Raw genomic sequence first — 17,317 nt, 5'->3', positions numbered from 1 at the left:
ATCAATGCTCAGGGATTACTCCTGTCTCTGCACTCAGGATTTACTCCTGGTGGTCCTCCAGGGACCATATGGAATGCCAGAAATCAAACGTGGTTGACCACATGCAGTACTTGCTGTGTTATCTCTCCAGTCCTACACAAATACGATTACGATCATCCTGTTGTTCGTCGATTGCCTTGAGCAGGCACCAGTAATGTCTCCTTCACCCTAGCCCTGAGATTTTAAAAAGTGCATATTCAAGGCTCTTTCAATTTTTATTTATTTATTTGTTTATTTATTTTTCTTTTTGGGTTACACCTGGTGATGCACAGGGGTTACTTCTGGCTCATACACTCAGAAATTATTCCTGGCAGTGCTTGGGAGATCATATGGGATGCTGGGAATCAAACCCTGGTTGGCCGCATACAAGACAAACACCCTACCCATTGCTCCAGCCCCACAATTTTATTTTTTTAATCACTTTTTTCTTTTTTCTTTTTTTTTTTTGGAATGGTAGGGGATCATGCACAGCTATGATCCAGTTTCCCAAATTCTTAACCCCTTGACTATCTGTAACCACCACTCCTCCTGCCCTTCTCTTTGTAGTTGCCATGACCTGGGGTGGGGGGGTCATACCCAATCCTAGCTGTGATGCTCCCTCACCTCTTGATTGCAGTGCTCACTGAGAATCACTGTGGTACTCACACCTGGCTACTGTTCGACCAAAGCCAATTTGGTATTGGAGAACACAGACACCAAAGCTTCCAGGCACAAACAGCAAAACTAAAAGGACTGTGCTTAGTGCAGGAGGCAGCAGAAGAGATTGAACTCGTGGCCTGACGCTTGCAGGGCAGGTGCTTTAAGCCACTGAGCTTTATGGTAAAATACATTTTTTATTTGCTTTTATACCATACCCAGCAGTGCTCAGGGTTTACTCCTGGCTCTGCGCTCAGTGATCACTCCTGGCAGGCTCATGGGATCGTATGTGGTACCAGGAATTGAACCCAGTGGTACGCAAGGCAAACACTCTTCTTGTAGTATTATCTCTCTTAGCCTCCAAAACACTAATTTTGAAAGAAAAGTTCAATGTATTAGAAACTCAAAAAAAAACATTTTTTTAATTTTTGAAGTGAAGTTCAGTGACAGTAAACAGATCAGTTGCCAGACAGTATGGAGGTGAGCATTGAGTCAGAGAGGCTCAAGGGATTCCCCACCCCCCACCCCCAGAGGCTTTATGTTTTAGAACAATTTTAGTTTCACAGCAAAACTGAACAGAAATTAGGTAGAGTTCTCGCATATATGCCTACTGTTTCATACCTGTAATATCAGTATCTAGTGCCAGAGAGGTATATTTGTTACTACAAATAAATCTATAATGTACGTCATTATCAACCCAAATCCCGTAGCTAACTTTGAAGTTTACTCTTGGTTTTTCATATTCTATGGGTTTTGACAAATATATAGGCTCACCATTGAAGTAGTATGTAGAACAGCTGCCTTAAAAAATTCTCTGCTCACTAGCCCACATCCAAAAGAACAAAAGGTCTGGAAAGAAAGATGGCAGCCACTTCGGAGCTTTATGGAAAGCCAGGTATGAGCTGGTCGTGATGGGGAGACTGAAACCTCATGGGAAGGGGGATGTTCCCAGCTCGTCCTTCACGCCCTACCGAGGTCACGAGTTGCCCCCCACAAGCGGCTCTCCGGCACGGCCATGGCCCCAGAGCACAGAAACCAACTTCCAGGCTTAATAAGTAAAATACCAGAAATCCAAAATTGTGCGGCCACAATAGCAGCCACGTGACATCATTTGATTCTTGTAACCAGCTGTAGAAAACAAATTATTTCACAATGCCTTTTCAGCATGTCTGATTTGGGGGTGTAAACTCTAAAGAATAATGGTGCATCTTTTGTCGAAACAATGAATCTAATCAAAGTAGATAGAGTGTTAACTAGAATTCATCTGCCTCACAGGCATTGGGAGGACTGGGTGGGGGGGGGTTATTGGGGTTCTTGGTGGTGAAAAATAAGTAGTGGTGAAGGGAAATGTGTTTGATAATTGCATGACCAAAACTTAAACCTGAAAGCTTTGTAACTTTTCCCACAGAGATTGAGTAAATAAAAAATAAAAAAATAAAAATAAAAAAAGAACAAAAGCAATCAGTGTTGGCGCGGATGTGGGGAGAAAGGGACTCTCCTTCACTGCTGGTGGTAATGCCAACTGGTTCAGCTCTTTTGGAAAACAATATGAACAATTCTCAAAAAATTAGAAATTGAGCTCCCATTTGACCCAGCAATACCACTCCTGTAAATATATCCCGGAGAGGCAAAGAAGTATAGTTGAAATGACATCTGCACTTGTATGTTCATTGTTACACTGTTCACAATAGCCAAAATCTGGAAAAAACCCGAGTGCCTGAGAACAGATGACTGGTTAAAGAAACTCTGGTACATCTACACAATGGAATACTATGCAGCTGTTAGAAATTATGAAGTCATGAAATTTGCAAACAAGTGGTTCTACACGGAAAGTATCATGCTAAATGACATGACTCAGAAAGAGAGGGACAGACATAGAAAGACTGCACTCATCTGGGGAATATAAAGTAACAGAATGGGAGATGAACACCCAAGAATAGTTGAGGTAAGTACCAGGAGGTCTGCTCCACGGCTTGGAAGCCAGCCTCACTTGCTGGGGGAAAAGGCAGCTCAGATAGAGAAGGGAATACCAAGTAAAGGGTGTTTGGAGGACTCGCTCGGGATGCGAGATGCGTGCTGAAAGTAGACTATAGATGGAACACGATGGCCACTCAATACCTCTATTGCAAAACACAATACCCTAAAGGAAAGAGAGAGCAAAAGGGAATGCCCTGCCACAGAGGTGGGGCAGGGTGGGAGGCATGGGGGGATGGAGGGCTACTGGGTTCATGGATGGTGGAGAATGGGCACTGGTGGAGGGATGGGTACTTGATCATTGTATAACTGAAACCCAAGCACTAAAGTTTGTAAGTCTACAACTGTACCTCATGGTGTTTCACTAATTAAAAAAAAAAATTTCTCTGCTCCTGGGGCCAGAGCGATAGCAAAGCGGGTAGGGCGTTTGCATTACACACAGCCAACCCAGGTTCAATCCCCGGCTTCCCATATGATCCCCCAAGCACCTCCAGGAGTGATCCCTGAGTGCAGAACCAGGTGTCAGCCCTGAGCATCTTCGGGTGTGACCCAAAAAGAAAAAAAAAAAGAATTCTCTGCTCCTGGTCCGAGAGGTAGAACAGGTTGTAGGGCACTTACCTTGCGCATGGCCTCTTTCTGTCAACCCTGCTTTGATCACTGAGCAACACCAGGGGTCACTCCTGAACACAGAGCCAGGAGTAATCACAGAGCACACGGGATGTTCCCAAGCCCTCTCTCTCCCATCTGCTCCATCCATTCAGCCCACCCTCCCTTTAATCCCTGGCAACCCTTTATTTTTCCTCTATCTCCATAGTTCTGCCTTTTCAGATTGTCAGATTATTACAATCATGTAGTGTTTATGAGATTGAGTTATTTTATTAGCAAAACTCATTTGTTTCTGCTGTGTGTTTTTAGGGGTTTATAACATCTTTTTAATTTTGTTAAAAATTTATTTTGCTTTTGTTTTGGTGCCATCCGAGCTGGGCTCAGGGATCCTGGCTCTGTGCTCAGGCTCACTGCTCACTCTGTCCCCAGGGATTACTCCTGGCTCTGTGCTCAATGACCACTCCTAGTGTTGCCAGCGACCAAACGTAGGTTACATTATGCTAGGCAAGCACTCTACCTGCTGTCATACCATTCTAAGCAGGATAACTTATGTCTTTAGCACTAAATAATACTCCATTGTCTGGATGTACTATAGTTTATTTATTCACCTACTTAATGATACTTTCCTTCCATGTTTTGGCTATTATAAAGTTGCTCTAAACATCTGTACCGATTATTATGTGGGTATGAGTTTTCAACTAATTGGATAAATGCAAAGGAATGTTATTACTGATTAATATGGTAAATTGTTATGTAAGAAATAACCAATCTGTTTTCCAAAGCGGCTGTATTATTTAACATTTCTGCCAACAGTGAAAGCACTTTTGTTGTTCCACATCTTCACCAGCTTTTCATGTGGTTAGAGTTCCAGATTTTGACCAGTCTACTAGATGTCTGTCAATTTAAATTTTTTTCTTAGCATTGTATTGTGTTATAGAATTTCTTGTTGTTAATTCCTTTTCAGATGTATGATTTGTGAATATTCTCTTTTTTTTTTCATTTTGAGGTCATACCTGGCTATGCTCAGGGCTTATTTCTGGTGTTATCCAGGGGACCATCTACAGAGCTAGAGATTGAACCTGGATTGGCTTCATGTTAGGCAAATAATCTCCAGCCCCTGATTTGTGAGTATTTTCTTTCAATCTGGGTCCATTTCCATTTCCATTCAATTTCAGTCCATTGGGATTTCTGGGTTTGTCCAGAGTTTTGGATTTTTACTATTCTCATAGGTATGTGGTGTATGTGACATAAGTATTTTTACTTTATTTTACAATTCTCATAGGTATGTGGTAAATCAAAATCATTATTATTTTGGTTTGCGACTTTCTGATGACGTATGCTATAGAGCACCTTCTCATATGTTTATCTATATGTGTGTGTATATGTGTGTGTTTGTGTTTCCAGGGATGGTCTCACACATCCAAGGTCTCACACATTCAAGGCAACACCTCACCATATACACACACTTATATCTTTTGTCTGTGAGGTATCGGTCTAGATCCTTTGCCAACTTTTTTTGTACTATCACTGTAATATTGCTTCACCCCACCCTTTGCCAATTTTTATCAGATTGTTGAGCCTTTTTTGTTCAGTTTGTTTTTGTTAGGGACAGGAAGGAAGATTTGAGGCCACACTCACGGGGTGCCCCGTGCTTACTCTGGACTCTGCACTCAGGAATCACTCAATGGTCTCTAGAAACCATAGGGAATGTAGATCAAACCCAGGTTGGCCACATGCAAGGCAAGGATCCGACCTGCTTTATTATATGGGTTGTTGTAGATTTTAAGATTTTTTTGCCTATTTTGAATAAAGTCCTCTTTTGGATGTGTCCTTTGCAAATATTCTGATTCAAGCCAAGAATGACTTATCTTCTCATTCTCTTGGCTATTTTTTAAAATTACATAATAATTGCTGGGTGCTAGGAGTTCGATTCCTCCGCCCCTCTTTGAGAGCCCAGCAAGCTACCGAGAGTATTTCGCCCGCACGGCAAAGCCTGGTAAGGCATATTCGATATGCCAAACATAGTAAAAGTATCACAATGGAGACGTTACTGGGCCCGCTCGAGCAAATGGATGAACAATGGGAGGACCGTACCGTGCCGTGCTACATAATAATTAAAGAATGCTTGCTGTGAAGTGTTTCTCCATACAATTAGAGAGAGTAATTAGTTCTAGTTCCTTTACAGACAGTAACTAGTTCAAGTTCCTTATAGACAGTAAGTAGTTCAGTTCCCTTCCATCCCCCAGTTTAATCTCCCTTGCCCGAAGGTCACAGTTGTTCCTGTACCACCCTCCATGTGTTCTCACGTGGTTGTGGTACTGGCTGTAGTTCTCACATACTTCTTACTTGTGATGCTCACTTGGGGTTCATTGGATATAAATATATTCATCAGGAGAAATAGGAACACACAGTTTCCATTAATAACTGCAGGAAACATTTGCCTGAAGAGTGGAAAGTAAAACAATTTGGTTTTTTAAAAAAAAAATTCAATGCTTTGAGTATACAATGTTATGCACCTCCACCAAGTTGAAACAATTTTGCCGGGGCTGGAGCAATAGCACAGTGGGTAGGGCATTTGCCTTGCACACAGCCAACCCGGGTTCAATTCTCAGCATCCCATATGGTTCCCAAGAGTAATTCCGCCAGGAGTAATTCCTGAGTGCATGAGCCAGGAGTAACCCTTGTGCGTCACTGGGTTTTTTTCATTTTTCATTTCATCATCCTGTTATTCGTCGATTGCCTCGAGCAGGCCCCAGTAACGTCTCTTTCATCCTAGCCCTGAGATTATATTCAAGGCTCTTTAGGAGAATGAGACCCATCATTGTTACTGGTATTTGGCATATTTGGTACGCCACGGGGAGTTTGCCAGACTCTGCCCTGTGGGCAGGCTACATTCGATAGCCTGCAAGTTTGTCCAAAGTAGGAATGAGATATTAAGATGTCATAAAAAGATGTCCTGATAAGATGTCGCGCGGCCGCGCGGTTCCGGGAGCTGGATTTTATAGTCTCTGAGTCTTGGCCGTTGATGGGATTTCACGGCGCCAGGGGGCCAGGTGGTGGGTGTGACCCCCGCCTACTGGAATTTGGAGGATCTGGGTGGAGGATGCTCGACTCCAATCCGAGTAGGCTTGGAGATCTCGGCCCCGGAACCCACGTGGCTTTGTCCCTCTGCCAGTACCTTCATGTGTGCGGAGAGTGGTCTCAGCATGGTGGTGGCTGGTCCTGGAGGTCTTCGGCTGCCGGAGCCCTGGTCGGGGTGGGGAGGAAAGCTCAACCTGCTCCCCTCCAAGGGGCCTCGGCGAGGAATAGCCAGGCGCGGGGGCAGAAGACTGCACTGTTCTCGTCCGGGAGCTGGATTTTATAGTCTCTGAGTCTTGGCCGTTGATGGGATTTCACGGTGCCAGGGGGCCAGGTGGTGGGTGTGACCCCCGCCTACTGGGTGTGATCAAAAAAAAAAAAAAAAACACCAGTTTTGCCTATGACTTGCCATCACTGGTCCTCAGACTGCCAATGTTGGAACTTTCAATAGCACCAAGCAGAAAGCTGAGAGCCAACACTCTCACTGATCTTGCAGATGTCCCACTGTAGCCTCAGTAAAGGCGCAAGAGCAACAAGCTCTGCGAGGCTGGGTTTCTGGGCCTCCGCTGCAGCTCGTGGTGACCTGGCAGAGTTTGCTACTCTGTCCATAGCTACTGCTGCTGGTAAAATCCACTCCAGAGCCGGAAGCCAGCCTTGCCCTTTGCCTGCCGCTGTCTGAATGCCACTTGGAGAGGGAAGCCTTCACCTTTCCTCCCTCCATCCAGTCTCCTGCCAGTATCTTTGATAGGCAGAACCTAACCAGAAAGAGCTTATAAGAAGCCTGGGGAAAACTCCTTTTAAGGTTTCTAGATTTTTACCCAGAAAATGGAAACTTTCCTTTTTTTTTTTTTTTTTTTTTTTTGCTTTTTGGGTTACACCTGGCGATGCACAGGGGTTCCTCCTGGCTCATGCACTCAGGAATCACTCCTGGTGGTGCTCAGGGGACCATATGGGATGCTGGGAATCGAACACGGGTCCGCCGCGTGCAAGGCAAGCACCCTACCCGCTGTGCTATCACTCTAGCCCCGAAAATGGAAACTTTTCAAGCTTTCCCAATTTCTATACCATTGAAGGGAAGATGGGTGGACAATAAATATACTGGCTCTAGTAGGTTGTTACATAGTACTTACTGTCATATTTACCTTATTCCTAATGTTAATGGAAATGCTTTTTTTTCTTTTTTAATTACACCCAGCGATGCTCAGGGATTACTCCTGGCTCTGCACTCAGGAATTATTCCTGGCGGTGCTTGTAGGACCATATGGGATGCAAGGGATCAAACCCAGGTTGGCCACATGCAAGGCAAACACCCTATCCATTGTACTATCGCTCTGGCCCCAATGGAACTGCTTTCAATGTGACAGAATTTTTTGATAGGTTGAATTTTTTGTTGTTGTTTTCTTCTTCTCTTTTTGTTTTTGTTTTGGGTCATTCCTGGCGATGCTCAGGGTTACTCTTGACTCTGTGCTAAGAAATCACTCCTGGCAATGCTGTGGGCACCATATGGCATGCTGGGAAGCAAATTCAGGTCAACCATGTTCAAGGCAAGCCACTTACCACCATACTATATCTCTGACTCCACTTTTTTCTCTTTCTTTTTTGTTTTATTTTGGAGCTACACCCAGTGGAGTTAAGGGCTTACTCCAGATTCTAGACTTAGGGATCATTCCTGGAGTGACTCAGGGATCATATATGGTACTAAGTATCAAACCCCGGTCAACCGTATGGAAAGCAAGTGTCCTATTCACTGTACTAGATCTTCAGCCACTCATTTTCTATGTTTTATATTTTTAAGGGGAGTTGGGCCACATCCATCTGTGTTCGGGGCTTACTCCTGGCTCTGTGTTCAGATATTACCCATGGAGGGGTTTACGGGAGGATATGTGGTGCCAAGAATTCAACTATCTTTCCAGCCTAAAAAACCAAATTTGTATTTCTAATTTCTGTGTAATTATCATTAGGAATTTTGTCTTACCACCTTTTTCCTATCAGCATATTAATAAGTTTCCTAATGCTGAACTATTATTGGTTTTAATACATGGCTGGTGATTCACTAATACTTTGGTTAAATCCTTCTGTTAAGATCTAAGGATCTTTGAACATTCACTACTATTTTAGCTAGGATATTAGAAAAAATGGGAAGGTAATTGTGTGCTCTTTGTACATGTGTTTATTATTGTTCTTTTTTCCCCCCTCAGGATCAATTTAATTCTATAAGAACCATTATTCCATGAAGATTTTGTAGATAAAGTCTATAAATCTATTTATGTCTCTGGAGCTATAGAGATAGTACAATGGGTAAGGTACTTGCCTTACACCCCATAAAGTCCCCTGGCAGTGCTCAAAGAACCCTATGTGATGCAGGGATATGTGGCCTAGCAAGAGCCTTGTATGGTACCAAGTATCAAACCCCGGTCAACCACATGGAAAGCAAGTGTCAAGGCAAGAGCCTTCGTCCCTGTACTAGTTCTCTGGCCCCACCAGTCTAAATAACTTAAAGCAGTAGGAATGTTCATTTTGCTTAGGAAGAGAAATAAATGGCCAGAATTACACTTACACACTGTGACTGTGGCTGAAAGGTCAGTGACTTTAAAAGGGCAGGACTGAAAAATTGGGGAGAAAACAAAGCTTCTCAAAGAGGTATATGCATGGCTCCCTTAAATTGCAGGTGGGGGAATGCCATAAAGGTATTTGTATCCCAAGTGAATACTCCCCAAAAGGCAACATCAATAGAGAATTTTAATTATCACGCAATTGCATGACCTATTCTGTGGAAAGCAAACAGCCTAATTTTTCAGCCACTCCCAAGGATTATATAGAGTGGAGATTGTGTCTGACCCTAGAACATGGCCTCCCAGAGGTCAGAGAGATAGTACAGTGGCTAAGACACTTAACTTTCACATGGCTAACCTGGGTTCAATTTCAGCATCCCAGGCGGTCTCCTGAGCACCACCAGGAGTGATTCCTGAGTGTAGAGCCAAAAGTAACCCCTGAGTATTATCAGGTATCGCCCCAAAACAAAAACAAAAACAAGAATATGGCTGTCCATTCCCCAAGGTTGACCTAGTTACAACCACTACCGAGATCCCAGTTTGTAAGTAGTAGACACCAGCATTGAGTACCCAATGTGACATCATTCCCAGGGTTGATCAGCCAACTAACTGGCTTGTAGATTACATTGAACCACTTGTGTGATGGATGGAGGAGTATTTTATTCTTGTTGGGAACAACATTTACTCTGTACATGGATTTTCTTTCCTTGCATTGCATGTCTCCGCTATATTGGTTTATGTCTCCTAAGTGTTTTTTTTAATGGAGTCGTTAGGATTTCTCTATGTCATATCATGTCATTCTGTGAATGATAGTTTGATTACTTTTCCAATTGCATTCCTTCGATTTTCTTTTCTTGATTGCAGCAGCAAGGATTTCTAAAATTATATTGCATAAATGTAGAAAAATGACCAATCTTGCCTTGTGCCTGATCTTATAGGGAAGATTTTAGTTTTTCACCATTGAAAACAATGTTGGCTGTGATTTTGTTTTGTATATGACATTACAATACTCCTGTCCCTATTTTGTTGGGGGGTTTTATCACGAATGGATGTTAAAGCTTGTCAAAAACTTGACTGATTTTATAATGTGTTGTTATATTTCTGTTTGTTAATCACTATATCACTGTTATCCCATTGTTCATCAATTTACTTGAGCGGGCGCCAGTAACCTCTCCATTCACCCCAGCCTTGAGATTTTAGCAGTCTCTCCTTACTTGTCTTTCCCAATGCTGCCTTACTGGAGGCTCTTTCAGGGTCAGGGGAATGAGACCTGTTATTGTTACTGTTTTTGGCACACCAAATATGCCATACTGTTTTTGGCACACCAAATACGCTATACTATTTTTGGCACACCAAATACGCCACAGGTAGCTTGCCAGGCTCTGCCGTGCGGGTGAGATACTCTCAGTAGCTTGCCAGGCCCTCCGAGAGGCATATATATATATGACGTCCTGATGGATCCATCACATCCTCCAGAACGGCAATGGAGAAGATTATCCATGACTTCTACTCAAATCTCTTCGATAGCCATGTCCACTTGCCGACATACCAAATTCCACAGGATGGATATGTCGTTCCCAACGTTCTCCCTTCCGAAATCCGACACGCCATTTCGTCAGTAAAGAAATGAACAGCACCCGGCCCAGACAAGGTCAGACCTGAACACCTGAAGAACCTACCATCAGTACTCATCAATACACTGGCTCGGCTCTTCACTCGCTACCTGTCTGAATGCAATGGAAAACCAGCAGGACCGTACTACTGTTCAAGAAGGGAGACATCCATGACATTGGCAACTATCGCCCGATCTGCCTATTGTCTGTCATCTACAAGTTGTTCACTTGAGTCATCCTAAATAGGATTGGCAGAACACTAGATGAAGGACAACCGTGCGAGCAAGCAGGGTTCCGCAAAGGATTCAGCACCATCGACCATATCCACACAATAACCAAGCTCATTGAGGTTTCTCGGGAATTCAAGATGCCGCTCTGTTTAACGTTCATTGATTTAAAGAAGGCCTTTGATTCTGTTGAGATGGAAGCGGTCACTGAAGCCCTAGCCAATCAGGGCATTCAAGCCCAATACATCAGGATCCTCCATGAGCTGTATTGCGGATTCACTACCAGGATCTCACCATTCTACAAAGAAGTGATCGTTGATGTCAAGAGAGGGGTGCGGCAGGGTGATACCATTTCACCGAAACTCTTCAGTGCCACCCTCGAGAACATCATGCGACGACTGGAATGGGAAGGAATGGGAGTGAAGATAGATGGTCGGCAACTACACCACCTCCGCTTTGCTGATGACATTGTTTTAATAACACCAAACATCAGCCAAGCGGCACAAATGCTGGCCGACTTTGACCGTGAGTGTGGAAAGGTAGGACTACAGCTGAATCTTACGAAGACAATGTTTATGAGAAACAGCCTTGTTCCTGACGCCCCATTCGCTCTCAATGGAACGACCATCTCCGAATGCAACAGCTATGTCTACCTAGGTCGAGAGGTCAACATGACAAATGACCTGGCACCCGAGCTGCGCAGGAGGAAGAGAGCGGCTTGGAACGCCTTCAAGAACGTCGAAGAAATAGCTAAGAGGACGAAGAACCTCCGGCTCCGGGCACATCTCTTTGATTCCACTGTTCTTCCTGCATTAACATATGCCTCAGAGACCTGGGCCCTACGCAAACAAGATGAGAACGCTATTCAGGTCTCCCAAAGAAGAATAGAAAGAGCTATGCTTGGAATATCACGTTTCACTCAAATGAGAGAAAGAATCCGGAGTTCTGACATCCGTCGACGATCAAGGATCAGGGACACTGTCTCATATGCCAAGGTGTCGAAAATCAGATGGGCTGGTCACGTAATGAGATTTAAAGACAACCGTTGGACTAGAGCTGTTACTGACTGGATTCCACGGGATGTCAAAAGACCGCGTGGCCGCCCACCTTCCAGATGGTCAGACTTCTTCGTCAAGATCATGAATGATCGGTATGAGGCCCTTCATGTTCCCGGAACAAACAGATGCCATTGGGCTACACTAGCACACGACAGGGACAAATGGAGACGTTACTGGCGCCCGCTCGAGCAAATCGACGACTAACGGGAAGTTAAGTGATTATATATACATATATAATCACTGAATATATATATAGTACAGTGAGTAGAGCGTTTGCCTTGCATGTGGCCGACCTGGATTCAATTCCTCCACCCCTCTCAGAGAGCCCGGCAAGCTACAGAGAGTATCCTGCCTGCACGATAGAGCCTGGCAAGCTCCCCGTGGCATATTTGATATGCCAAAAACAGTAACAAGAAGTCTCACAATGGAGACGTTACTGGTGCCCGCTCAAGCAAATGGATGAACAATGGGAGGACAGTGCTACAGTGCTACATATATATATGTGTATGTGTGTATATATATATGTATGTTTCCCTCTATGATTTGTTACCTACTCTATGAACCCCATCAAATACGGTGCGGTAATTATGGAAAATGGGTAGGGGGTGTCTTATGTGTCCAGGAATATGTTCACTCATATGTGAGGCTTGGCCCAAGCACATGGAAAGCAACCTGAAGCATGGGTAGTGGTCGGCTGCCGGGAATGGGTCCCTTGGGGAGGGGAGAGCTTTCACCCGCCGCCCCCCCCCCCCCGGGGGTGGCCCGAGTGAAAACAGCCTGGTACAGAGTCCAGTGGCATGGTTATGGGAGCCTCATTTTATGCTCCCTTCTGGGAGAAGCAGCCGGGGGTTCTGGAGGTTGGCTGATGAGGAGATTATCTGGTGCCAGCAGGAGGTGGCTTATGAGTGTGACCCCTGTTAATATGATGTATTAAATTGATTGATATGCAGAAATGTAACTATCCTTCCTTTCCTGACATGAATCCCACTTGTTCATAGTGTGTGATCCATTCCATGTATCACTAAATTCAGTTCACAACAGCTCACTTGTTGAGAATCTTTGCATTCATCTTTATCAGGGATATATGCCTGAATTTTCTTTTCTTTTCTTTTTGCTTTTTGGGTCACACCCAGCTATGCACACGATGCATAGAGGTTATTCCTGTCTCATGCACTCAGGAATTACTCCTGGTGGTACTCTTAAGACCATGTGGGATGCTGGGAATCGAACCCGGCTTGGCCGAGTGTAAGGCAAACGCCCTACCCACAGTGCTATCGCTCCTGCCCCCTCTTTTTCTTTTTCTTTGTTTTTGTTTTCAGACCATACCTGGCAATGCTCAGTGCTTATTCCTGACTCTGTGCTCAGAGATTCCTCCTGGCAGTACTCAGGGGAACATATTCCAGAGATCCAGTGCCAGGAATCAGCTCGATGCAAGACAAGAGCCTTGCAGTCTCTCTCTGGTTATAAATTTTGTTTTTTGGTAGTATCTATATACTTGTGGTAAAACAGTTGTGTTGGCCTTCTAAACCTGGGCTTTTGTTCTAAGGAATATTTTTTTAGGCCACTATTTTATTTTTTTAGGTTCCTAGGGCTTACTCCTAACTCTACACTCAGGAATTACTACTGGTAGAAATACTACTGGGGACTGTAGCACTGTAGCACTGTCTCCCATTGTTCATCGATTTGCTCGAGCAGTTCCAGTAACATCTCCATTGTGAGACTTCTTGTTACTGCGTTTGGCATATCGAATGTGTCACGAGATGCTTGCCAGGCTTTGCTGTGCGGGCAAGATACTCTCGGTAGCTTGCTGGGCTCTCCAAGAGGGGCAGAGGAATCGAACCCAGGTCAGCCAGGCCTGCCGCATGCAAGGCAAATGCCCTACCGCTGTGCTACCACTGGAGACACCATATAGAATACCAGGGATCAAATCCGGATTGGCCACATGCAAGGCATGGGCCTACCTACTGGACTATTGTTCCAGTCCCCTTAAAATTACAGTTTTAATTTGGTTACTTGTGATTGATTAGTTAAGTTTTCTTCTTCCTGATTCAAATAATCATAAGATTATTTTTTTCTGTATCATAAGAGGTTATATGCTTCTAAAAATACATCTATTTCTTCTTAGCTCTCCTGCACACTGGCATAAGATTGGTCATAGTAACATCTTATAATCTCTGGAATGGCAATTTCTACCCTTTTGTCCTTAATGATTTATTTATATTTTCTCTTTATTTCATGAGTTTACCTAAGGATTTGTCAATTTTCTTTATTCTTTATCATTAATATTATTATAATTATATATTTTGGTATGGTGTCACTCCCAGCAGTGTGCGTGAGTTTTCCTTTCTCTGCACTCGGGAATCACTTTTTTTTCTTTTTGCTTTTTGGATCACACCCGGCAATGCACAGGGATTACTCCTGGCTCTGCACTCAGGAATTACTCCTGGTGGTGCTCAGGTGACCATATGGGATGCTGGGAATCGAAACTGGGTCGGCCGCGTGCAAGGCAAATGCCCTACCCACTGTGCTATCACTCCAACCCACGCAGGATTCACTCTTGGTGGTACTCAGTGGACCATATGGGATGCCAGGGATCGAACCCATACCAGGCATCTCTACAAGGCAAGTGCCTTAACTACTGAACTATGTCTCCAGCCCCAAATTTTGTTTATTCTTTTTTTCAATTAAATTTATTTATTTATTTTGAATACCTAGGGCTAGAGCGATAGCACAGCGGTTGGGCGTTTGCCTTGCACGCAGCCAACATGGCCGACCCAAGTTCGATTCCTCCGCCCCTCTCGGAGAGCCCGGCAAGCTACCGAGAGTATCTCGCCCGCACGGCAGAGCCTGGCAAGCTCCCCGTGACGTATTCGATATGCCAGACACAGTAACAACAAAGTCTCCAATGGAGACGTTACTGGGCCCGCTCGAGCAAATCGATGATCAACGGGAGGGCCTTTACCTTTACCTTTACCTTTATTTTGAATACCCATCCCTCCACCAGTAACTATTTCCCACCACCACGGATCCCAGTAACCCTCCGACCCCCCCCATTTGTTTATTCTTTTGAAAAACAAGCTCCCTGGTTTCATTTACTCTTTGAATCATTTTTTTCTATATCATTGATTTTAACTTTAATATTCTATTATTTCCTTCTACTTAAGGATTCATTTGTTGTTATTTTTCTGAAGATGCAAGGCTAGGTTATTGCTTTGTAATTGTTATTATTTATTATATTGTTACATACTTCCCCACAGTACTACTTTTGCTGTATCCCTTTGGTCCTGATAGTCTGTTCTCCATTTTGTTTGTTTTAAGAAATCTTTTAATTTCTTCTTTATTTTTCTCTTTGACCAATTGTTAATTAACAATATGTTGTGAATTTTTAAAATTTTATTTATTTATATATATTTTTCCAGTCTGGTGCCTTACACCACTCAGCCATCATGATAGCACAGGGGGTAGGGCATTTTCCTTGCACGTGGCCAACCCAGGTTTGATTCCTCCTTCCCTCTCGGAGAGCTGGCAAGCTACCGAGAGTATCCCGCCTGCTTGGCAGAGCCTGGCAAGCTCCCTGTGGCGTATTCGATATGCCAAACACAGTAACAACAAGTCTCACAATGGAGACGTTACTGGTGCCCGCTCGAGTAAATCAATGAACAATGGGAGGACAGTGCTACAGTGTAGTTGTGAATTTCCCAAATGTCAGAGCTTTCTCCAACTTTCTTCTTATGATTAATTTCTACCTTCATGGCATTGTGGTCTGAAAAAAATACTGATATGATTCCTGTGACTTTATGAACACTTGAATTGTGTACCATTATGCAATCTATTCTGGAGAGTATTTGATTAATGTGGAAGAATTACCCGAATAGAACGCTATTTGGGTCTCCCAAAGAGGAATTGAAAGAGCTATGCTTGGAATATCAAGTTTTACTCTAATGAGAGAAAGAATCCGGAGTTCCGATCTCCGTCGACAATCAAGAATCAGGGACGCTGTCTCATTTGCCAAGTCATCAATAATCAGATGGGCTGGTCAAGTGATCAATGTGAAAGAATGTATAATTGGTTTTGGGGGTGGGGTCGGTCTTGTATATGTATGTGTTAATCGAGTTCCTCTAATTCCTCATTTAGGGATTGTTTTTTAATGAAACACTGTGAGATAGAATTACAGACTTACACACTTTCGTGATTACATTTCAGTCATACAATGGTCGAATACCTATCCCTCCATCAGTGCCCATTCTCCTCCACCAATGTTCCCAGTATCCCTTCTGCCACCCCCACCCCATCCCCCCGATCTCTGTGGCAGGTACATTCCCTTTTACTCTCTCTCTCTCTCTCTCTCTCTCTCTCTCTCTCTCTCTCTCTCTCTCTCTCCTTTTGGGTGTTATGGTTTGCAATTCAGGTAATACGTGGCCATCATGCTCCGTCTATAGTCTACTTTCAGCACACGTCTCCCATCCCGAGTGAGGCCTCCAAGCATCCAATGTTTCATGGTCCCTTCTCTATCTTAGCTGTCTTTCCCCCCAGCATGTGAGGCCAGCTTCCAAACCATGGAGGAATCCTCCTGGCCTTTATCCTTATTATCCTTGAGTGTTAGTCTCCCATTATGTTACTTTTTTTTTCTTTTTTATTAGTGAAACGACATGAGGTACAGTTGTAGATTTACAAATCCTTGTGCTTGGATCTCGGTCATACCCCGATCAAATACCCATCCCTCCACCAGTGCCCATTTTCCACCACCAGGATAATATCCCTCCCCCGGGTATTAATCTCATATTTTATTATTTTATATCCCCCAGATGAATGCTATCTTTCTATGTCTATCCCTCTCTTTCTGACTCATTTCGCTTAGCATGATACTTTCCATATTGTACCACTTGTATGTAAAGTTCATGACTTCATCTTTTCTAAGAGCCACATAGTACTCCATTGTGTAGATGTACCAAAGTTTCTTTAACCAGTCATCTGTTCTTGGGCACTCAGGTCTCTTCCAGTTTCTGGCTACTGTAAAGAGTGCTGCAATGAACAAACAAGTGCAGATGTCACTTCGGCTACACGTTTTTGCCTCTCTGGGATATATTCCCAGGAGTGGTATCGCTGGGTCAAATGGGAGCTCAATTTCTAATTTTTTGAGGAACGTCCATACTGTTTTCCAGAAGGGCTGAACCAGTGGACATTCCCACCAACAGTGAAGGAGCCATTATGTTACTTTTTATTCCACATCATTTAGGGATCCTGTTTTCTTGTTGATGTCCTGTCTGGTTGACCTTTGCATCATATGAAGCCATTCAGTATCCCTAGCAGAGGCAGTTTAGATGTGAAAACTGCCCTAACTACTGGTTGCCTGAGGATTTTTTTTCTTGTTTGTTGTTTGTTTGTTTTTAGTCATTCCTTCCAGTGTTGAGCAATAATCTTGCAGGCTAGAGGATTCTTGGTTGGAGGGTCTTTTCATCTAATTTGTGTTTTAATGCCTTTGCTTCTTTATATATATATATTTTTGGTCTGCATGGTCCATCCAATGGTGGGGG

Source organism: Sorex fumeus, unplaced genomic scaffold, assembly GCF_029834395.1.
Source record: "Sorex fumeus unplaced genomic scaffold, SorFum_2.1 ptg000063l, whole genome shotgun sequence".
NCBI lineage: Eukaryota > Metazoa > Chordata > Mammalia > Eulipotyphla > Soricidae > Sorex > Sorex fumeus.
This window is presented reverse-complemented; position numbering follows the sequence as displayed.